General features: G+C 39.4%; 1 long non-coding RNA gene across 1 annotated transcript in view; it reads left to right on the top strand.

The window, feature by feature from the left end:
* Positions 1 to 24,776, top strand: part of LOC117879301 — a 456,423-nt gene that overhangs the window by 229,550 nt on the left and 202,097 nt on the right. The gene's annotated exons all lie outside the window — the stretch shown is intronic.

The following is a 24,776-nucleotide window of genomic DNA, read 5'->3' on the forward strand; positions in this document are numbered from 1 at the left end:
AAGATGGACCTAACTGAGGGGGACCCTGTTGTCTGTGCCTGCAAGACCTGTCTTGGACTGTATTCCTGTCATCCAAATAAACCTTCTGCTTTACTGGCTGGCTGAGAGTCATAGTGAATCGCAGGAAGCCGGGGGTGCAGGGCCCTGAGTCCCCCAAAACTCCGTGACAAGCTGTAAAAGTTGAGGGAAAACCCCATAAACAATCTTCCCTTTTAATAAATAAATAAACATTTTGAGAGTTTGGGGAAGCTTTGACAACCAATGGAGAAAATCTGTGGGGCTTGGTGGAGGAGGGTGGGGAAGAGAATGCATATTTTCTCCCACAATGTTTTATATTCTCATCATTGACTGGTGTTAGATATAACTCTATTTGGAACCAGCACAGAAGGAGATAGACACAGAGGGAGCTGATACAAACACAGATGTCTACTGTGGTGGTAGCTTTATTGTTCTGGCAGCAAAATTGAAATTAACACTAAAATGAGTCTGTGCCTGAGTGAACCCAGAATGCCTACCCATTTAAAGGGACAGGACATCACAATAATAAAAAATACACATTCCAATACAGGCAGCTTCAGTTGCCTCAATCCCCATGTGCTACTGGGACATATGAGATCGATGATGTTCCTGTGTGTTGGTTTAAAATGGGGTTGGAGGCAGGTTGCTGTTGGTGCAGTGTCCTCTCAGCTGTGGAACTTGCTTCTCACATTGTTTCTCCAGAGCCTGAATTCTGGCTTCTTTTCCCCCCCAACTTCTGAGGAAGAGAAGGATGAATTAAGCATCTGGAGTCATATTCTGCATTTTTGTGGTGTGGAGGTTTTGGAGAGGTCAGGGCGGCACAACCTATGCATACCTGCATTTCGTTACCAAAGTATGGTCATGTTTTTCTAGAATATAATCTATACACAAGAAATCATACACTATGGACACTGTTGGAAAGTTCATTCCACACCTGTCTTCTAACATTCAAGTCCCAGTGTGTGTGCACAGATGCTTGTTCTTTCACGAACATGTGTTCACACACATACAGGCACTGTAACATTTTTTTTCTCATTGTTATGATTTACATTGACAGACATGCCAGGGGTTGGCTGTCCTTAATAGTGAAATTTGCAGCTCCAAAGAGTGAGATTCAAGGCCAAAGAGTGATACTTCCCAAGTTATTAGGTCATTGCTTAAGACAGGGACTCTCATCTTTGGTCCTTGGCGACGTCCAGTAGTCCAGGTTTTTAATCCAACCAGCACTTAATAGTTTGTTTTGTTTTTAAATGTACACTGCTTAATATTGCATATGAAACACTTAAATGTCCTAATTCATACTAAAGTCTAGGACATGTGAGATTCTATATGCAATGCAAACCCATGAATTTTAATCAAAACAATTATTTGCTGGTTGGAACAAAAATTTGGATGGTTGGAGATGCCTGGGGACATTAATTTGTCCACTATGGTTTAAATTTTGAGCTGTAATTTGCAGAACCCACAAACTTTCAATCAAGTCCTGCTCATTTTTGGAGCAAACTCATTTTTTTTTTTGACCATCAAGTATTCATGTGCATAAAAAAACCTTTCATAGCTTCCTCTTGCGTGTGTATAGAATGCGGGCCTGTATTCTCCAGGGTTACCACAGCACACAAGCTTGAAAAGTGGCTTTCCAAGCTCTAAGTCCCGTGCCTGAGGTCCCAAATGTATTGTTGTCTCTTGCAATGCTTGAGTAAAAATATTTTAAATCTTGTTATATATTTACTAAAATATATTCTGAGTGAGATAAGCTTAGGAATGTGTGCAAGAGTGAGATGGCATGCTAATGAGAGAGTCTCACACCCAATGAGTGAGACTTGACATATATGCATAGTCCTTAAGCTTGAAGATGTACAATATCCTGGAGACATAGTGTGGTTTTAAGGTCACTCTAAAAACAAATATTCGAATGTCTGTGTGCTTACAGGCTTGGAGAGACTTGCTCTGAAAGGCTGGAATCTTTGCAAGTCTTCACATAGCAGCCTAAATGTGATTCAAATTTGCTGCAGAGAGTTAAGCATGCTCCAGCATCAGAACAATACATAGAATCCTAGAATATCAGAGTTGGAAGGGACCTCAAGAGGTCATCTAGTCCAACCCCCTGCTCAAAGCAGGACCAATTCCCAGCAGCAGGACCAATTCCCAGCATGCCCAGTGATCTTCACTGTACCTTAATAGATGCTATATTCAAGAATTCAAACATACTAGAAATTACTTGATAACATTCTCACTGGTTTCTTTTGTTAGCACCCTACAATGGGCAGATGATATTTTAAACAGCCCATATTATTTTCTTTTTCTGATATTATGACTTTATCAGAAGATCTAGACAAGAATTTACATATAAAAGAGATTACATGTTTGTTCATACTGTAAAATATAAACTAGTTTGGTCCTTTTAAGACAGATCTCAGTTTCTGTGCTTGTATATTTATTACTAGATAACAGGCTGAGTTTTGTGTTTTGTCCTATGGGTTTCTTGAAAGAAAAGTCTTTCTATACTTTTTGGAGAACTAGAGAAAAAACGATGTCCTTCCAAACCTTCCCTAATGATTGGGATCCTTCATGGACTGGGGTCCTGTCCATTTGCTGGATCAGAAGGAGAGCCCTGAGCCTGTGAAAAACCAGGTTATTGATCCAAAAATCCTATCTTTGTCTATTGATCCTTGGAGAATCCAGTTTGAACTAGTATATGTGTACCTCTCAGGTATATATATTTACATATTTATTCAAAACGAGTGAGGTAAGCTTAGGAATGTGTGTGAGAGTGATTGGGGGCTCCAAAGGAACTGATAACTGGAGGGATTATATTAGCATCCCACTCCTCCTAGTTACATACAATTCCACAATAACACATAGAGAATTGCATTTTTAATACAATGGACCCCAAAGGTATTCATCCTAATTCAATAAGGTTTCACTTAATTCAATAAAGCTTACCTTAATTCCGTAAGGTTTGTCCAGGATATTGTCAGTCTGACACAAAAGCCTTTGTTAAAAAGCAAAAACTTTTAAAAGAACCTATTTTCCCATGTTTTTTTTCTCCCTATTGGGCTCCCACTAGTACAGAACATTTGTTTGTTTAGAGCTCAATTGTGTGAAGAAAATAAGTACATCATGTGGGTTTTCTTGTTATTAAGATGCAGTAACATAAATTACAAATAATTTTATTCTTGATTCTCCAAACTTCTCATTCAGACTTTTATTTTGGTGTCAGGAAAAGGTCATGTTTTTCTTCTCAGTCATGTCAGTGCAGATCTGAGACTCTCTGAGACTGTCAGTTTCTTTGCAGCAACAAAATACTCCACCAGTGTCTTAATTAAATAAAACTTGTAAGTTAACTTCCATGATGCGTTAAATAGACTAATTTACTACCACTTTATTTTGCATGGACCTTAATGGCAGTTATGAAAAGCCCCACATTCCTTTTAGACTTGGAGAGAAATGAGGAAAGTGAAAAAGATATTACTACAGTACCAGACTGACATTTGGGTAAAATATAGAGGTATCTGTGCAGAATTTATAGTTCATTAATTATATTATACCAACAGTTTTTAAGCACTATGCCTCATGGAGCTTGCAGGTTATAACAAGAGTCATTCAGTACACTGTAGCCATTTTCAGGTGTTCATATATTAAGGATTGCAATCACATACTCAAGAATTTCCTCCCTAGGGTAAATACATAAAAAGCAATAGTTCCATGCAGAAGTAGCACATCATCTGTAATAAATCATATTACTTGGTAGAAAACACCAATGTAGCTTCCTGTCTCTGTGGTTTGAAAAAGCTATTTTTGTCATCGTAACATACTTTTCTTCTTTTTAAGAGTTTAATCATTTGGTAGTCCTAAGGTTTGACTTCCCTCAGATTAGAGGTATGTGAAATCATTAGTGTTTCTTCATTTATTCAGTGTCCTTTTGTCAGAAATGTGTTCTGAACTGAAAATTCTCAGTGAATGTGTGAACTATTGCCATATGTTATTTTTTAAAATAGATGTGCCTAAATAAACTTGGGATACTCATCACCATATTTTCCAGGTGTCCTGCATATGTATTCTTTTAGTTATTATAGAGCTGATTTTTCTGATGCTTATGTACTGTACAGTGTATAACTGACTTCAATGTCTGAATCTAAAATAATAGTGAACTTCACGAGGTTATGTCCTTATGAAAATTGTACAGATTCTGTTTACAAGCAGACAAATTCTACAGAGGAGAATTTTCTTTAAGGAAACCCTACTGTTTTGTTCATAATTCAGAAATGTTGAATATTTGGTGCCTGGAGTATCTACTCTTTATTCATGAATATCATTCTCCAAAATTCAGCTCTGGCTCACTACTGTACATTACATAATTTGGAGGTATAAATATTATACATTGACACTGGCAGGCTCCATGATTCCCTCCATGCAGCCGGTGCAGCCACGGGCACAACTTTTACAGGTTGAAAATGTCTGTAGCTTTATTTATCATATAAAAATGTTTGTTTTAATTAAACAAATTGGAATTTTAAGCCTTGCTAGAAGTTTCACAAAGCCAAAGGTGCTTTCATCCATGCTAAACAAAGGGTGAAACAGGAAAAGCCATCCTAGTTACTACAGGGTTTTTTCCCTTCTCACATGTGCTATAGCCTTCCTGATGGAGGTGAATATAGCCAATTAACATAAACAAGGTAGAACAGTTGAAGCCCAGCCATCGCCTGCGTGTATGTGTGCGCGATCTCTTTTGCCATACAAAAGGAAGATGGACCCAGTCCATTTTTTAAAGTCTTATGGACAAGATCTTCAAATATGGGTCCATATTTAGGTTCTAAAATAAAAATGGCCCAATTTTCAGAGGTGCTAGACATGAAGAATCCCCACTGAAGATAGTGGGAATTGAGGATACTAGTACTTCACTGGATAAAGCATGGACGCCCAAAAATGTATTGGAAGCAGCTTGAAGCTCTACAGTCTATTAAATGTGGCCAGTGGGACAGTCTTCCGAGATTAGAATGCAATAATAAAAGGCTTTGCTTTGTGATCTATATCATATTCTCTCCTGTCTACCCAGCTAATGGAATCAGAGAAATCTGTACAATGGTATGGAAAAATGTAGGGTCTCGTGTCTCTGGGTGACACGCTGATTTGCATCCTTAATAGCCAGATAGTCCCTGCTCATACTAGTCCTGCATAGGTGTCAGGAAGAGCCTATACCTCTCTTGCTGCTCATACTATTCAAGGGTCAGGGTCACATTGTATGTACTACATTACTATGTGCATTGAATATACATTACTAGTTTCCCACACCATCATAATTTTGGGACTGATTAAATTTGATATGTATTTTACCAAAAATGCACCATAAGAAAAAAAAGGGATTTATATACAAAAGCTAGGATATTTTTAGGATACCTTTTAAGAAATTTTTTATTCTGTATGCTTTGATATTTATAATTTAAAACTGTAATAAATGTTGCAGTAAAACAGGACAGGTCATATGAAAACTCAAAGATGTATTAGAATGACTAATGCTAATATTAGCATTTATTTTTTAGTTATATGTATTTGTTGGTTAAAATGTAATACATTTAAAAATCCTAACACTGCTCCCAGGGAATCACTACACAGATACATTTAAATTCTCCTCGAGAAAAAACCCTCAGTCTTAGGCAATCTGGAGTTACGACTCCATTGGTATCCATAATCTTTTCATATAAAGCAAAAGAACTGAACTCCAGGCACTCTTCATTCACTGCATTAGCATGAAAATATTCCCAAACTGATTGTGACAAATTGATTTACATGTCCTTTTTAATAGGAGGCATAATTAGTGTTGAAAAAATCAGATGTCTCCTTGATGGCCTTTTATCACATCTATACAGAAGAGAACGAATTCATGAACATGCTGTAGGAATACAGCCACACATAAATAGTTACCCATCTAGTCTATAGTCTCCATCACAGATTACTTCAGATTCTACAGAGGAAAGTGTATATCCCCCAAACCAATACTGTAATCACTGGGGATGTTAGTGTTGGAAGTAAATCCTGCCCTAGTTGCCCTTGGTACTTAGGGGCCTGTGAGTTTAGTAGACCCTAGGGGAGTTGCTACTAATGTGGGGGGAAGATTCAGGCCAGTTCAAGCAAATCTTTGATCCCTTTCAAAACTGTCTGTCTCTTTGGGCCCCAATGCTTATAACCTTGCTGAATGTCTGTGTGATGTGCTCTCCACCCTTTATGCCGCCAACTGCTTATTACTTATTATTTGTTTTGTGGCTGCACATGGAGCAAGACCTTGAGCATTGTGATCACCGATGCCATCATGGGGGTGTTCTGGTTTATTTTTTGTTAATAAGTAGAAAAGAATACTAGCCAACAAGTTTAGAGCTGCTGTGTGTTTCTGTGGATGGTGTTAGGAAATAGAGGATAGAGGTGTCCTGCTGAATTGCTGGAAAACCTGTGGTGTGCCTGACAGGACCATGGAAAAGAGGGGAAACATCTTGATTCCTGAGGAGTGCTCAAACTTCTATCAACACACAGCTTTTTGTCAGCAGACAGCAGCTTGTACACCACATCACAGGGCACTGGAGCATATTTCAACTAGTCCCTGTTCGGGTGGGTACATTCATTGCACCAGAGTCCTCTGTGGATACAGGTTTGGCAGCACTATTCATATGGGACATGGGCAGGGTCAAGCTTGAAGCACTGCTTATTCCTACTGCCTTCAATTATCTGATGGTGGAGCGGATGAGCAGAAGTATCAAGAGGTGTTGAACCGAAGATTAGAGGTCCAGCAAAGATAAAGAAAGCTGCCAAATCCCTACTCTCATTGCAAGAAGCTCCGTTGTGATAATTGGGCATACAAATTTACCCTAATGTGACCTCAAGTGTAAAAAGTTGAGTGACAGTGCATAAAATGTCACAATAACCTGTAACAACAAATGTTGATGGGCAAAGGTGGAAAAGCAAAACAAAAAGATTGAATTAGTCCAAATGAAAAGACCTACTGATATAACTCAAGGACTGTGTTAAAATCATGCCAGGTAAACAAGAAAAGTGTAGTACTGGAAATCAGTGAACCAAAATTGGTGCGTCAGACACTAGGTCTAATTGGTGGACAAAATAATAAAGGATGGGGTATTCTACCCTTCACTCCTTTTTGGGTATTAAAGAAAGAGATTTCAGAAGAAAAAATGACTATTGGAGTGAGCTTCACCTTCAAGGATGCCACCACCTACTGTCTCCTGACCATATTGGGCCAAAGAAAGGGAGACAAGTGACATTGTCCCCTGCACCAGCTCCAACTGAATCCCAAATACCTGGGATGTGAGACTTTGTCATCTTCCCCCTCTCTTGTGTGTTTTTTCCATCCCTGTCTTATTTCATCTCTTTCCTATCAGTCTAATTTTTGCCGTCTGTCTAATAAGAGCCTGTCTTAGAAGACTGTATATTTCACAACACTGTTGTAAGCTTGTGACCAGCAAGAGTCAACTAGAAGCAATGCCCTAAATAGCCCCATGCTGATATACATTTTCCAGGCCTCGGCGTGGCCAATGAGACCATATACTATGTGTTTTTTCAGGAGTGAGGTTGCAAGTGAGAATCAAAACCAGAGTCAGATCTGCATTTTCTATCTTTGCTGTTCTTTTCTCTCCCCTTTTGTGTTTGTCTTGTTTTGTTTTGTAGGAAACGGGATCAGACTTCAACAGTAATAGCTCCAGCCCATCTCATATAGTATCCTCTCTTTTCTCCAGAAAGGACAGTTATTAGCATCTTTAATCTAAAAGACTGTCAAAAAAAGAGGCTTTTTTCCCTTCTCTAAAACTCTCTCAAGCTAAAGGGAAAAAGGAACAAGGGATGTTGTTAAAATGAAAGCCATATTTAGTCATTTACATTTCAAATACTGTAATGATTTTCCATCTTTTCTGTCTTTTTAATAAAATGTTAAAAGATTTTTTAACGATGTTTGCGCCACAGTACTAAGCAGGCTAAGGTCTCTGTATAGCAAATCTCAAACTTGTTTAAAACTATTTAATGTTGGAGAGTAATTGGGTTATGTTAACACTTTTGACTCTTTGAGTCTCTCTATTTCATCAAAATTAATACAATAGCTCCTACTGCTGCTGTCAAGAAAGCAGCTGGCAGTTCCTTTTATGCTTGCCTACCTCGCTGTATACTTGATGCTTCCCATCACACCAGCTCCCACAGTGGCCATAGTGGCATATATGGGAAGGCAGTTGCCCACTCAGATGGTGCTGAGAGAGTAGGAGATGGAGGAGTCAGTACAGAGAACAAAAGAGCAATAAGGGACATAGGGATGGGACAATGGTGATAGAACTCCAGGAACTTGGAAAGCAGGAGGAGTGGGCAGAGTCACCCAGGACTTAGAGATGGGTGACAAGTAATGAGAAAAGTAGAGGAATTAGGGACTGGGGAGGAGGAGGTAATAAGAGTGGAACAAATACAGAGTGGAGGAGGTACTATGGGGACTGGCAGTGAGGGTGAATCACTTGAAATTTGTGCTTGAGAGACCAATCTTAATATTGTGTCATGGCCCCTGGACCATGTAGATATCGTCTTCTTAACCCCAGATAGTATTCAGGTCATGCCCTGAAGCATGAGGAGTAGTGACCTTTTGTAACTTGTATCTTGGTTAATGTGACCGCAGCTGCTATACTAAAATTGAGTTGGGAAACCAATTTAAAAAGAGCTGATGTGTAATTTCCAATTTGTAATGGGGGAGCTCCTAATGTTATTAGAAGGGATTTCCTCCTCCTCAACATGCCTGAACATTTTGTTATCTTTATCATAGGGTCTAATCTCCCTCTCATCTGTGAGTAGGGCTTCAATTAATGTCAAGAGCAATTTCCAGAGTGGAACAAGGGAAGCATAAACCACACACGCTTCATTTCTGCACCCTTAGGTCCACCTAACTGGGCTGACAATCTCCAATACCTCCCATAGCACTCAGAAGTAGTTGTTTAAACATTTGAAATCCATATTTCAGAGGATCTTTTTAAATACATGTTGTGGGCAACATCCTCAGCTTCATCAAACATACATCCAAGCCACCTTCCCACTCCCCTGACATGCCTCTTGCCATAATTTACAGCAGCTTTATGGCTGCAGCAGTCCTATTTCACCCATGAAGGTTTCACCCATCAAGACCTGCAAGCTCTGGCTCTACACCTACCCCTCATGTTCCTTTCCTAGCCCCTATGCTGGGGTGTGTGGAGGCAGTGGGTAGCATAAAGCCAACTGTGCCAATTTTATGCCTGCTAAGAATTCCTCTATGCTGGTGATAGTCTCATCAGGTTCTTTATGGCTAGTTTAATGGCCCTTTGCATCTCTCTGGTACCCTGGAATGTGTAGGTCTGATATCTCTTTTCTAATGGGTTTTAAGGATGCACGCCAATAACTCTCTTATTGAACTAATGTTTCTAGTAATGCTGCCTCGAGCAAGGCTTAGGTGATCCGCAAAGAAAAACCTGTAACATTTTCTGAGGTTCCCTCATCCTGTGTATCTGCTGCTTCTTTCCATATTTCTTCATTTCCTTAAGAAAGCCAAAGCCCCACTAGCTTCCTCAAACCCTCCAACTATTGACAAGACTTAGACTCATCTAACCCATGAAGAGAAACAATACGGTGACCAATTACAGGTAACCAATGCAGCTCTGATTTTGAATACTGAACTGTTCAGTCAAACTGTTGGCGGTTTCCCATTCAAAAAGTAATTCAGAATAATACATAAACTCTACCATGGGAGGGGGAGAGAAAGAGAAGCAGTGTTTGTCAGGTAAATTGTTCAGTGTGAATATTTTGCTGTGCTTTTGTATTAATATTGACACATTCCTTCTTTCACAATGATTGCTAAATCCAGTGTAGTGCCTTGAAACCTTGCACATAACATGGTGTTGACTCTACAATTCATGGTCTGAACATGAAAATAGTGGGAGATTCTCTTGTGCTATAGTTAATGCAGTTGTTCTGATTTACACCAACTGAGGATCTGCTGCATTAGAGCGAAGGGTAGAAAAAGTGTAAGAAGGAGACAAGTAATTTTTATAAAGCCTTAAACATTAATTGGTGAAATGAGAGATAAATGTTCCACCTTCTATTTTGTTTCTAAATTCTTTTGTTCTCTTTAAAGAAAATAAATAAAAGGAAGGTTGTCTGGGGACATTCATATGTGGTTAAAAAGAAAAATAACCCTGGAGGCTGCAGAGGAAAATGAGATGACATTTAAATGTTTCACAGTTTCAGTTCCCATCCTGGGAGTTTACTTTTTTTCAGAAAGATAAGCTCTATCTGTTTGTCTAGAAGACAGTGTAATCTTCCAATCATCCTCTCCCAAACTAGACAAACATAATTATTGCAAATTATATGGTACAAATGAGTAGGGAACATACATAATTATTTAAAGTCTTTGTATCTCCCATCAATATTGCCAGTGGGAAGAATGACCAGTGGGACCTTAAGTACGTGAGTTTCCGCATCGATTTTTTTTTGTAGCTTACAAGTAACAATGTTAGTCCCAAAGTCAACATTCAAACTCAATTAATGGGCTGATCCAGACAACAGAGAGTTTCAATAATAAGGTGTTCTGTAGAATGTTCTTCTGTTTGTTCAATGAAACCCGGAATGTTGCTCAGCAATTAATTTCCCACTTTTCTAAGTGCTGTGAGCCTCTAATGAAAGTTGTTATCTAAGTGCAAAGTATATAATCATAGTTATTTATTTTATTTTATTATTTTGTTTTGTTCCTAAAATTTGCTCAAATATTTTGAGATTCATATCATTCATTTGCAAACACATTAATTATTATTGTGTCTATAGGCTTTTCTGTGGTGGTTATCAACATAGTTTTTGAGCATCTCACCAAAGAGTAATTAATTTTGTGCTATTTAAAACCAAATGTCCTGTGGCTGTCATAACAAAGGTATGTTCTATAACAGAAACTTTGAACTTATTTTCAAAAGAAAATGCGCATGATCCACATACAGCATTAGAGCTGGATGATTTTTATTTTATTTTTTCCCAAATAATAAATTGAATGAAAAGGGCATTTTTCTGGGCACCAAAACTATTGACAAATTCAGGTTAAATTTGGCGAATAGTTTTGTCTGATTTTTTATTTATTTTTTTTTTATCTCAAAAAATCTCATTTTGAAATTTTCAAAAAATCTGTTTCAACATTTCATTTCTATTGATATTTTGTTTCAAAAATGTTTTTTTTAAATGACATTAAACATGTTTCATTTGACCCGAAAGATTTTTTTAGGTTTTTAATTTTGGTGAAAGATAGAAGGCTACTGAAATCTAATATTAGGAAATATCCTGGGGGAAGGCAATTAAGTCTTTCAGGCTCCCCATCTAACTTTCTTCTGCTTCCAGAGATGTCGTTTCACCACCTGTGCACTTTGTGCTTCCATTTAAATTCAAATCAAAGCAAATTGCATTTGTTGTGATTTATGTGAAGACTTTTCTTGCATAGTCATATTTTTTGCAAATCTTTTCATTTAATAATTATTGATTCATCTGGGTTTTAAGCCTTTTCATTGAAACTACTTTTGTGAAACTGTGTAAGAACACTACTTGGGAAATAGTCCTAAAACGAGTCTCAGTGGGCCTGATGCAAAGATCATTGAGGTCAATGGGATCAGGCCCACTATTTATAAATAACTCGGAGAGACTAGCAAAAATATATATGCCCAAGTGTCCAAGGAACGGTTAGTAATATAGGATATTGAACAGGGGTGGGCAAACCTTTTGGCCCAAGGGCCACATTGGGGTGCAAAACTGTATGGAGGGCTGGGTAGGGAAGACTGTGCCCCCAAACAGCCTGGCCCCCACCCCCATCTGACCACTCCCGCTTTCCGCCCCCTGACTGCCCCTCTCAGAACCCCTCACCATCCAACCCCTCCCCCGCTCCTTGTCCCCTGACCGCACCCTCCCAGGACCCCGCCTCTAACCGCCCCCCAGGACCCCAACCCGTATCCAACCCCCTGCTCTCTGTCACTTGAGTGCTCCCTATCCACACCCCCGCCCCCTGACAGGCCCCTCCAGGCCCCTACCCCATATCCAATCCCCTTTGCCCCTCCCCCAAACCTCTGTCTCATCCACCGCCCACTGCTCCCTGTCCCCTGACTGCCCCCCAGGACTTCCTGCCCCTTATCCGACCCCCGCCACCATGCCGCTCAGAGCAGCATGTCTGGAGCCGCACCTTCCGGACGGAGACAGACACACTACCGCGCTGCCCTGCATGAGCGCGCAGCCTAGCCACCCAGAGCGCTGCCCGTGCAGTGGGGTGGCTGCAGGGGAGGGGCCAGAAGCCAACTGCCCAGCCAGGAACTCAGGAGCAGGGCAGGATGGTCCCGCGGGCTGTAGTTTGCCCACCTCTGATATTGAGGGTTATCTCCCTGAGCTTCTACTGAATTCAGAGGTGCAGTTTCAAGCCCTATGTTGACAATATGTGTGATGTTTGCTTACCTAAAATCTATAAACTGGTGCTGAATTACAAAACCGCAAGAGTGTTGACTAGTAGAACATCTGGAGGCTGCCTCACCTGGCAGTGTTGTTTGCTGTCACTGTTTGCTATAGAGTGAAAGTTCTGCCATAGGCCAAGGCTATATCACTAAGTGATATATACATTCAGCTGCAGATATATAATGGTTAGTTTGATGAACCTCAACATTAATAGTGTTCACTTTCTTCGCAGAGGGACATATATTCTTTTAAGTTTTGGTTGTGTATGAAACCACAGTATTCATATATGTAACATGGGAGCTGTTTTCACTGAGCTGGGTGCATTCATTACAGTTTGGCTCCAACAGAGAAACTGCATTGGTAAATTGCAGCTCACCTCCATTGCTTTATTTTTGATTGACGAGAGTGCTTTCTGTGTAACTGGTCCAACCAGAGTTAGCATGATTTGGAGACTTGTAACATAAACTGACCTCACTTGGTTTTGTATTAAGTATAGTTTATGGAAAATTCTGAACTAGTAACTAATTTCAGGCTGAGAAGGTTGCAAATATAAAAGTAATGTATTCTTTTTAAAATGTATTTAAATAGAAGAATTAAAAGACTACACTTTTTAGAATCTGAAAAAGGCACCAGGGCCTATGCATAATGAGACTTTCAAATTGTTAATAGGAATTATTTGATCATGCAAACTGCATTAGGAAATCTGCTGAGGCTGTTGAAATGTATTTCAGCTTGACTCTTGTAATTGCTGTGAGATAAACAATTAGTATTAATTCCATTCTCCACTAGACCTGATCTTGATCCAAGAAGGAAATTGAAAGTAATTTGATCTACTATTTACTCAAATAACAGTTAAACAAATTTGAAAACATTTATATTGGTGTATAATACAACTGTTGTTCAGAAATGTTTTGAACATTACATAAGATATAAGTAGAAGAACTCACAGTTGGCGATCTTAATGGTGTATTTATAGTAGCCTTCACAGTTCTTTTGTAAATCTTAAACTGATTCAATATAAATGTCTTTTTTTAAAGGCTGGAATCTGGGAAGAAAGCACTTTGAAAAATAGGTGACTGAACATTTGTCTTCAGAAGAGTATCTCATGCTCTATAGTTGAGAAGACAATTTGTCCCTACTTGACAAAATCTTTATTTTATCCTCTCAGCTGTTCAAAGATCTGATAAAACCTTTTCAGTCGTTAACACACCCAGCACAAGCTTTTAAGGCACGCTGGACTTTACTTGGTCTCTGAACAGTTTGTGGTCCGTATTGTTAACACTGACTCTGTGTCAAGGGATTTTCAAAGAGGTCATTACCCACTGGTGAAAAGCAGGATAATAAAGGTGGGGAAAATACAGCTTTTGTTGATATTCTCAGGATACCAGGCTGCTGGTCAGTCACAGATTGATGCTTTGGACTGGCAGGTTGGCTGTGAACTCTGCTCACATCCCCAGTCTGAGACATCATCTGGTGGGTCTGGTCAGGTCCCTCTCCTTTACTGTTTTTTTTCTTAGATTGGACAGAACTGAATGGACCATTTCATCGTGTGTACTGGTGCATGTGGTATAGTTGGTCTTGGAATCAGATTAAAAGTTGAGAGAGAGAGAGAGAATGAACAGGAGGAAGATAATGGGGTTGGAAAGGAGTACACAAGGGACATACCATATTGGTTCAGACCAATGGTCTGTCTAACCCAGTATCCTTTCTTCCGTCAGTGTCCAATGCCAGATGCCTCAAAGGGAATGGACAGAATAGGGCAATTATCAAATGATCCAACCCCCGTTGTCCAGTCACAGCCTCTGGCAGTCAGAGACTTAGGGGCACCCAGAGCATGGGGTTGCATCACTGACCATCTTGGCTAATAGCCATTGATGGACTTATCCTCTATGAACTTATTGAATTCTTTTTTGAATCCAGTTATAGTTTTCACTTTCACAACATCCCATGGCAATGAGTTCCACAGGTTGACTGTCCATTCTGTGAAGAAGTGCTTCTTTGTTTGCTTTAAACCTGCTGCCTATCAATTTCACTGGGTGATCCCTGGTTGTTGTGTTATGTGAAGGGGTATATAACACTTCCTTATTCACTTTCTCCACACTATTCATGATTTTATAGACTGCTATCATATCCCTTCCCAGTCATCTCTTTTCCAAGCTGAACAGTCCTAGTCTTTTTAATCACTGCTCATATGGAAGCTGTTCCATACCATTAATCATTTTTGTTGCCCTTCTCTGTACCTCTTCCATTTCTAATACATCTTTTTTGCAATGGGTTGACCAGAACCGCATGTATTATTCAAGATGTAGCTGTACCGTGGATATATTGTGACGGAGCAGGGAGCAGGGCGTATTTGACCTGGGAATGTTGCAGGGGAGTTACATTGGGGATGGGAAGGAAGCTACCTGAGCTGTAACCTGAGCCGGGAGGGGGGTTGGGAGAAGTGACACCTTCTGCCCCAGAGACTGAACAAAGGAGAGGAGGAGCAGAAGGGAGAGGGGAGAAAGCTGCTGGAGGAGCTTTTTTTTGTTTTCACTTTGGGCTGGGTGGTGCAACGCAGGGAACCCCATGCTGGGGTCTAAGCTCCCTAAACCCCCCAGAAGGACTTGATTGAGGGGTTCTGGTTGTACCTACATGCTCTGCTTGGGACTGTGTTCCTGTCGTCTAATAAACCTTCTGTTTTGCTGGCTGGCTGAGAGTCACGGTGAATCCCAGGAAGAGGGGTGTAGGGCCCTGACTCCCCCACACTCCGTGACATATATATATATAGTGGCATTATGATATTTACTGACTTATTATGTATCCCTTTCCTAATGGTTCCTAACATTCTGATAGCTTTTTTGACCGCTGCTGCACATTAGGTGAATATTTTCAGAGAACTAACCACTATGACTCCAAGTTTTTTCCTGAATTGTGATAGCTACTTTAGACCCCATCATTTTGTCTGTATAGTTGGGATTATGTTTCTCAGTATGCATTACTTTGCATTTATTAACAATGAATTTCATCTACCATGTTGTTGTCCAGTCTCCTAGTTTTGTGAGATCCCGCTGTAGCTCTTTGCAATAAGCTTTGGACTTAACTATTTTGCGTAATTTTATATCTGCAAACTTTGCCACCTCACTGTTTATTCCTTTACCCAGTTCATTTATGAATATGTTGAACAGCATTGGTCCAAGTACAGATTCCTGGGCAACTCCACTATCTTCCTCTCTCCATTCTGAAAACAGACCATTTATTTTTACCCTTTGTTTCCTGTCTTTTTACTGATCCATGAGGGGATTTTCTCCCTCATCCTATGACAGCTTAGAAGTGGTCTACTCTACACTACACTGTTGGGTTGACGTAAGGCAGCTTATGTGGACCTAACTATGTCAGTATCTGCACTACAGCTTTGTCCTGCCGATGTAAGTGCCCTACAACGCTGACATAATAACTCCATCTCCATGGGAGCCGTAGGGCTTATGTCTGTGAAGTTAGGGCAATTCAGTGTCTGTGTAGACACTTCGTTACTTACATAGGCTGTAAGCTCTCTAGTCAATTTCACGGCTCCAGTTGTCCCCCACTCCCAGCTGAGGGCAAGAAGCCCATGTGTCTGTATCCTGCTCCCAGCTGGGAGCCGGGGTGAGAAGCCCAGTTGTCTGGACCCCAGTCCCAGCTGAGAGTGGAGGCAAGAAGCCTGTGCAGCTGGACCTTGCTCCCAGTGGGGTTGTGGGGGAGGAGAAGCCTGGGTAGATGGACCCTGCTCCAGGCTGAGAGTCATGGTGAACTCTGCGCGAGTTCAACCCACCACGTCTGCCTCAGTGGCAGATGTGTCCTAGGAAGACATCAGTCACACAACAACCATTCACACAATCGTGACGCGCTATGCCTTTGCACAAGCAGCAGCTACCAACGCCATTGTGGGCCAAGCCATACTGCAGATTGCGCTTCCACTGGCATCCTCACACCCACCTCTGCACTGATCACTGCTCGCAAGTCACCAACATGTCAAATACACATAAGGACCATCACTTGAAGAAGAAAAGGAGATTACTTATCTGTAACTGGAGGTTCTTTGAGATGTGTAGTCCCTATCTGTATTCCACCCACCCATCCCTTCTTCTTCAAACTGGACTCCAAAACAATAAGAGGGTGACTGGAGAGGCATCAACCCATACAATCTATTATACCATTGGCTGGAAGCATGAGGGGATGCACACCACATGTGCAGGTCAATAGATATTGCTAAGAAACAGTTTGGAACTCAAACACATGGCGCACATGTGCACCCACGTATGGAATACAGATAGGGACCACACATCTCCAAGATCCTCCAGGTACAGGTAAGTAACCTCGTTTTTCAGTTGTCTAATAGGTAGTAACATCTGTTGTTTGAAACTCATCCGTTTTATAGGAGAGGGATAAAGTAAATGAGTTTTACAATGATTTCTGCCACCCTCGTCAGGAGAATATTTGATGATCATCTTTGCGTGGGTAATTTTTATGGCATATTTTATTTGACTCCTTTCGTCACTTTTCAGTGTTTTTAATAGCTTTACAGCCAACATAAATGTCTACTTATCACCACATCTTTTTATGAAAGGTCCTAGACATAATGTCAGTATGCATCAATCCTAATGGAACAATGATGAATGTGATACCTCAATACATCATTTTCTCATTAAAAAATTATAAACTGGAGAATATGATGGAAGCTTTTTTGACTTAAGAAGCCTGACACCTGCATTTTTTTAAACTTTTCTGTCAAACTCAACAGGGAGTAATATTTAACGTGTATTGCTATTTATTTGCCACTGGAACTGTATAAATAGATTTGCTGACAAGACACATTTGTGAAAATAAGTAAGGCAGTGTCAGATACGCTGATTTTGATAAAAACTGGGCCTTATTCACAAAATGATGAAAACAAATTGCAGAGTCCCTTATATATTTTTCTTACCCTTCATATTATCACTGTGATAACAGGGCGATTCTGTTTGGGTGTAAAGAGAAAAATAAGCCTACTTATGAGATATTTGACACCACAGATATCAATTGTCATCACTAGCAGTTGCTTCATTACCTTCTTGCTACAAGAGAAGAAAGATTTACTTTGGCTTAGGTTTAATTGTAATGTATGTCCAGGTTGACCTACATAATATTTTTCAATCTAAAGAATAATTGGACAGCCTTTTTAGTGATTAAGACCAGCTTTATTCCTTCTTCCAAGCCACGCCACATTTATCAGAATGTTTCTAACAACCTTTTATAATTACTGATGTGTATGCTTCTACTGGCCTGAAGTTTCCCATTTTGGAGAAATGGTTCATACATATAAACTCTTGTTGCACCTCTGATACATTTCTAGAGCAAAGCAATTGAGAATAGGTTTGGGGTTCCCAAACCTACTGCTACAAAGTTCTTTCTTTCCTCCACAATACTACTCTACTCACTTAAATATCTTTTTGAGGTTGATCTTGACGATCTTCATCTGATTCATTTCCTGATGTCTTCAAGAAAGGGACTGGGGTGCCAGGCTAGCAACATCTCCCTATATGGATCTTTGGTGTGGGATAATGCCTGGTATGAGCCATTATACTCCCCTGACAAATTGAGACTGGGACCATTGATCAAAAGTGTAGCAGCTGGATTAGAAAAAGCCCCCACCTACTTCTTGTTTAAGTGGTCTGCAGCCATTGGTGAAGAAATATTCCTCTAGGTCTTTTGGCCAGCTGGTCCAAAACCCCCTGGTTTTGGTCTTGAAAAAACAAAGATAGCCCTTATTAAATACTGTTTCTAAGGCTACATCCACAGTTGAGCTGGGAGGTGTGACTCCCAGCTTGTATAGACATACCTGTGCTAGCTCTGCTCAAACTAGTGTCTAAAAATAGCACTGTGTCCATTGTGGCATAGCTGGCCGTTTGGGTTAGCGGCCCTGAGTACAATCCTACCTGACCCTTTACTTACTTGGATGGCTAGCCTGAGCCCCGACTGGTGGTAGTGCAGATACAAGGCTATTTTATGTGCTAGCTCAAGCAGGTATTCCTATGCCAGCTGGGATTCTCACTTCCCAGCTGAAATGTAGACATCACTGAAGTCACACACTGATTAATAAGCTAGTAGATTTTTTTTTTAAATTGCTCATGGAAAAAAACAAAGCAATAAAGTACTGGTGAAGGCAACAATACAAATATGACATTTTTGCTTTTGTATTGCCTCATCTTGAAATTAACTAACCATACCAGGCACTTATTATACTCTTGGGTATAATGTTTTCCTTTTATTTCATTTACAAGAGTTGCATGTGCACATGAAGAAGCCTTACCCATTCATGAAATAAATTACCTCCTGCTTTGCATTCTTATTTTTATGAGAGGGACTGATAGTACCACTTGTTATCAAGATTGCCTCACATTTCACATTACAGGACTGTTTTTAATTGGTTATAATTTTGCCAAAATTAAATGGTTTGGCCTGAAATTTTTCATGCCAGGTGTCTGCCACAGGCTGATAATTATTTATTTATTTTTCCGTAAAATTCTTAGCAAAAATAGTACAGCTGTTTTTGAGAATGGAAATAGTGAAAAATATCTTGTATTGCCCATGATGTTAAAATTCTAGTTCCCTGTTTTTGAAAAGCTCTAGCCTTCCCATATCTTAGAGCCTTTACTTGGCCAAATTATAAACCTTTGAAAAATCATAGTTTGCATATGCTCATACAGATGACTTAGATTTTAGAAGCAAAATTCCCTGAAGATTCCATCCTCACTGAGCTTACCCCAGCCCAGGAGTGAACAAGACTTTTCCTGTAATTGCAGCTCGTGGGATGCTGCTGACCATTTCAGATCCAGGTTTGTGCACCTGATCTGAGAGCAGGGAGACAGTCTGTACCATTTCTTTCAGTTACCCCACTGGGACCAGGCAGTGAGGAGGAAGAAGAAGCTAATTGATTCAAATGCAGAAGGAAAAAAAGCTGAAGGGAGTGGGACTGGCTGGGCAGGGAGACTGATGACAAGGACCTAATGGGGCAACTGGAAAGAAGACTGGGAGTAAGTGGAAGATTGGGATGGGGAGTTCAGAAAGCCGAGATTAGGACTGACTGGGCAGGCCGACTGGGCCTGTGATGAGAAGTCTGAAGAGTGGAGAATGAGACTGGGACAAGGAGGTAGGGATTGGGAAAATACAGGAGTGGGACAAGGACAGGCTGGACGGGACGGGGAAGGAGAAGTTACATTTGAGAGAAATGGGTGGAAGAGTTCATGCCCACTTGAGCACACTCCTCTCCAGAGCCTGAAATGGAACCTAAGATTCCTGAATCTCACCTTTCCCCTCCTGTCAGCAAATATCTGAAATCCACTGGCAAAGTGTTCCATCTCCACATAAAGAATTAGAACTTCCTACTGCTGTCAGTTAGTCTGTTACCTCAAGTTACAGAGATCTGTGGATTTAAAGTTTCCAGCCTTGCTGATGAACAATATGGGTGTCAATATGATGCCACATAATTGAATTTGTTTCTTCAGTTTTCCTTTTTTAAACACCTAGGAAATTACACACAAAAACTACATTACAATAACATTATTAAGGTTGCACATCACACATTCAGAAGTTAGGAAATGACAAAGTTCCTGTGTGATGCTGGGCATGTCACTTAAACCAAACTTTTCACAGCTGATCATTAACTATATATTCCTCATTTTATGGGTGTCTGATTTGCAGAAGTGCTGAGCTCTCAGAGCTGCAACTGAATCAATGGGAAGTGTGCTTTGAACTGACAGTGCTTTAAAATATTAGGTCCTAGTAATCTCAAATTGGGCATCCAATGTTAGTGGATATTTTTGACCTTAATAAGTTAGTTGTCATCCTTAGCTGCCATCCGAAATACAGAGATAATAGTACCACATCATCTCACAGGGATGTTTTGAAAATAAATGTTTGTGAAGCATTCAGATACTATAGTAAAGAATGCCATTAAAGGGCTCATGAGGAAATTAATAATTCTGTCTCCAGAGCAAGGTTTGAATAGTGTGCAGTAAATATGGTCTGGGGCCACACTTTGAACAACAAAGAGAAAACAAAATATTGATCATTAATTGAGCAGCATCCAGCCAGTACACCAAATTATGGCAGGCATATTATGGAAAAAATAGTGTCAGCATGTAATTAAAGACTGGATCATAATGAACATGCCAGGGGGGATGAATTAAGGTTGCACTGGTTATCTTAATTCTGGTCTCTCCTAACTTTTGAGTGTGTGACTTTACAATGTTAATAACATTCTTCAAGGCTATGTCTTCTCTATGAGCTGCAGGCAGGGTCGGCGCAACCCATTAGGCTTAGTTGACATTGGCAGATACTTTTACTTATACTGGGATGTAGGAGTATAATACAATTCTTTCAAGTTAATCTTATAGTATTCTTCAGATACTATATTACCTTGATTTTATTTCTTCTGATTTTTTTAAATCAAAGATTTTGCAGCTATCAAATGAGCTGCAGTCTGTGTGTGAGCTCAAATTTGAAAAGGTTTGAATACTCAGATTGTTGAAAGTGTTTAAATATATGTAGTAATTAGGTGACGGAGTTCAGTCATTGTTAAGGTGGATTTTACCTAACTTGATTTACTCTGCCCTGTTGCTATATTGGTAACTCAGTGTGGAATTTAGTAGGCTGAACCATTCTGGTTGTTCTAGTTTAAGTAGTATAAATGAAACATCTTCATTCATCCTATATGCCCTATTTCAATAAGTAGATATTGAAAATATACTGGGCAGTATGTATTGGGTTTCATGTCTTTGGAATTTCCTGTTGTGGTCATCTTTTGATAGCTATCTAATATTTCAAGTACAACATTACATTTTACATTTATATAGTGCTATAACCCCAAAGGTTCTCCCTCTAATGTGCATATGCAGTACCTATTGCAGTAATCTCTTGATTTAAGGATGGCGAACAAAACCAGTAGCACAGTGCAAAACCTTTGGGCTTTAAGAAAAAAAATGGTCAACAACCACCACCCACTCTTATGAAATTAACTGTGAAATATCTAGGGCCAGATTTTCAGTTGATATACATGGGCATGGCTCCACTGAAGCCCATGACTGGGTCTTCTAGGCACTAGAGTATTACAAATAATAATAAGAAAAAATAATAATCTGTCTCTTGGTAGCTGCATGCTACATGGATATTCAATTCAGGAACTGAATAGAACTTAATTCATTCTTGAAAGGTATAGGACTGGCACTCCTGATAGCATTAGAACCCATTGGTTTCACGTGATTTGTGAACATGGTGTTTTGCTTAGGCTACTGTGCCATGTCCACCAGCCAGAAATTCAGTGAACAAGGCACTTGGGATATGAGTGTAACTCAAAAATCTGAAAAGGAATATAAATGAAGTTTAAAAATATTCCTGGCATGACCTAACTTTTGGGGATGAGGGGGAAAATGTGAACAAGGATTGAAGAAAGAGAAACCACTGTTTTATCCTAGGTTCCCCTCCCCCCCCAACTTTTGTTGACACTCTCAAAGGAATTTATTACAGTTAAACTTAGATACAAAAATAAAACACCTTCTCAACCTTTCTGTTTCATGTAGTGTGAGGGCAAGCAATTTACACCTTTCTAACCTGAAAGTTAGTAGGCATTTTCTTCTCACAGTTTCAGTCCCAGTTGTAAATGACAAGTCTATTCTGGTGAGCAACTGTTTAAACTGATCATCTCTTTAATTTAGTATTCTTGTTATTCCAAACTAAAGGACCTCTTGCTGAAGCAAAGCAGCATACGGCTCTTCTTTTAAAGGTAGAATGAAATCCTTACTGTTGTGTGGCCTTGAAATGAAGATAGTTTAACATTAAAAAAGTGCTGAGGAGAGTATATGTGAGGACGTTAGAGTAGATTGATACAGTATATAAAACACATTGGTTAAGCAAATTTAATTAACCAGTTATCCAGGCAAGTTTCTCACAATACAAAAATTTCCAATTGCTTACATTAAAGCACAAACTCTTATTAATCAAAATATAATTTAAAGTTAAACAGGAAACTAAAAAGTAAGAATGAATTTAATCATAAGATGTTAAAATGAACCAAAAAGTAAAAAATCAAATCAAAGTAAACCCACATTGTCATAACTATAAAGGGAAGGGTAACAGCTGTCCTGTGTACAGTACTGTAAAATCCCTCCTGGCCAGAGACTCCAAAATCCTTTTCCCTGTAAAGGGTTAAGAAGCTCAGGTAACCTGGCTGGCATCTGACCTAAAGGACCAATAAGGGGACAAGATACTTTCAAATCTTGGGGGGGGGGAGGCTTTTGTTTGTGTTCTTTGTTTGGGAGTGTGTTCGCTCTCGGGACTGAGAGGGACCAGACATCAGTCCAGGTTCTCCACATCTTTCTAAACAAGTCTCTCCTATTTCAAACTTGTAAGTAAATAGCCAGGCAAGGCGTGTTAGTTTTCCTTTGTTTTCTCAACTTTTAAATGTACCTTTTACTAGAGTGTTTATCTTTGTTTGCTGTACTTTGAACCTGAGACTAGAGGGGAGTCCTCTGAGCTCTTTAAGTTTGATTACCCTGTAAGGTTAATTTCCATACTGATTTTACAGAGATGATTTTTACTTTTTTTTCTTTAATTAAAAGCCTTCTTTTTAAGAACCTGATTGATTTTTCCTTGTTTTTAAGATCCAAGGGGTTTGGATCTTGATTCACCAGGAGTTGGTGGGAGGAAGGAGTGGGGATGGTTAATTTCTCCTTGTTTTAGATCCCAAGGGAATTAGATCTGTGTTCACCAGGAGTTGGTGGGAGGAAGGAGGGGGGATGGTTAATTTCTCCTTGTTTTAAGATCCAAGGGGTTTGGATCTGTACTCACCAGGGAATTGGTGAAAGGTTTCTCAGGGCTTCCCAGGAAGGGAATCCAATTGGGAAATGGTGGCAGCGGAACCAGAGCTAAGCTGGTAGTTAAGCTTAGAAGTTTTCATGCAGGCCCCTACATTTGTACCCTAAAGTTCAAAGTGGGGATCCAGCCTTGACACACATCATATCACATAGTGTTACATTTCTGCCACACTATTCTGGAGAAATTATATTGATACCAATATGAAACAGTGGATCCTTAATACAAATTCTTATCAATGATTGAATTAATCTTTGTTAATTAAAACATGACAACTGTCAATGACAGTTCAACCAAAAGTGACTCTAAAGTTTGAAATTTAAAAATTTAAACAATTACTTAACTACTGAAATGTCAGTATGATTGAAATTGTCTTTCCAAATAATAATTCATAGGCAACTCTTTTCTGTCCACACAACAATCCCAAGTATGTTTTTAATGAGTCTAAGCAATTTCTAATTTCTCTTTACATTACCAGTAACTGTAAACACAGCTAATGTATAAAATGAAATTTTGGTTTATTACATTACTTTAATCAAATGTTAACATGTAAACTCTTTGGTTAAAATTTTTAAAGGTGATCAGTCAATCACAGTTAGGTGCTGCGGAGCTTTTGAGAATCCCATTAGGTGCCTAGCCGCATGTTTAGATAGAGGACTAAATACCTTTTAAATCTAGTCCTAGGTGCCTAAGTCACTTTTGAAAAGGTTTCTATCTCACTTAGGCACTTTTAAAAAGGCATCCTTCAGTTCATAATTCATAACTCATTAATTCAAGCTCCTGTCTCTTGTCTGAGAAGCTCTGTTTTGTGACATCATAAATCATTTATGATTTGAAAAACTCATGACTTAAGTGCTCTAGTCATACATACTTCTTTTTCATTGTATATAAACAAAGTTTCCTTCTGAAGCAGAGTTGTATTAAACATAACAAAGATACCAGTTTTATCTTTCTTAACTACTTAAAATTATTTCTTGACAGCTAAGGTTAAATATGCTAGAGAAAGAGAAATAATGTATTATATATTGAAGTCATTTACAGGCTTCAATAACACAGATATATACTCACTGAAAAGTGTTTAATTTTGGTATAACCAAATCATCACATGGGAAATTCATCTTCATTACACATCAAGAGAAAGCATGTAGATTAATTCTTCAGTTCAGTGTGACAGTTCATAATGGCAAGATCAGATAGTTCAGTTCAGTTTGAGATAGTCAGTTTATAACGATATTATAGCTATATCTTGTAAGATATTGCTGTGGTCATGTCTTAGGAACATGAAAGAAAATATTGAAAAAAGGTTTATCTGTGATAAGTTTGAGTTGTTACCATTAGGAAGGGCCTTCACTGGTCAACTGAAAGATCCAGTTCTCAATTTCTCATCCTGTCCAGGTGTTTTAGTTTTGATGGGTAGTTTT

Source organism: Trachemys scripta, chromosome 6 (genome assembly GCF_013100865.1).
Source record: "Trachemys scripta elegans isolate TJP31775 chromosome 6, CAS_Tse_1.0, whole genome shotgun sequence".
Classification (NCBI taxonomy): Eukaryota; Metazoa; Chordata; order Testudines; family Emydidae; genus Trachemys; species Trachemys scripta.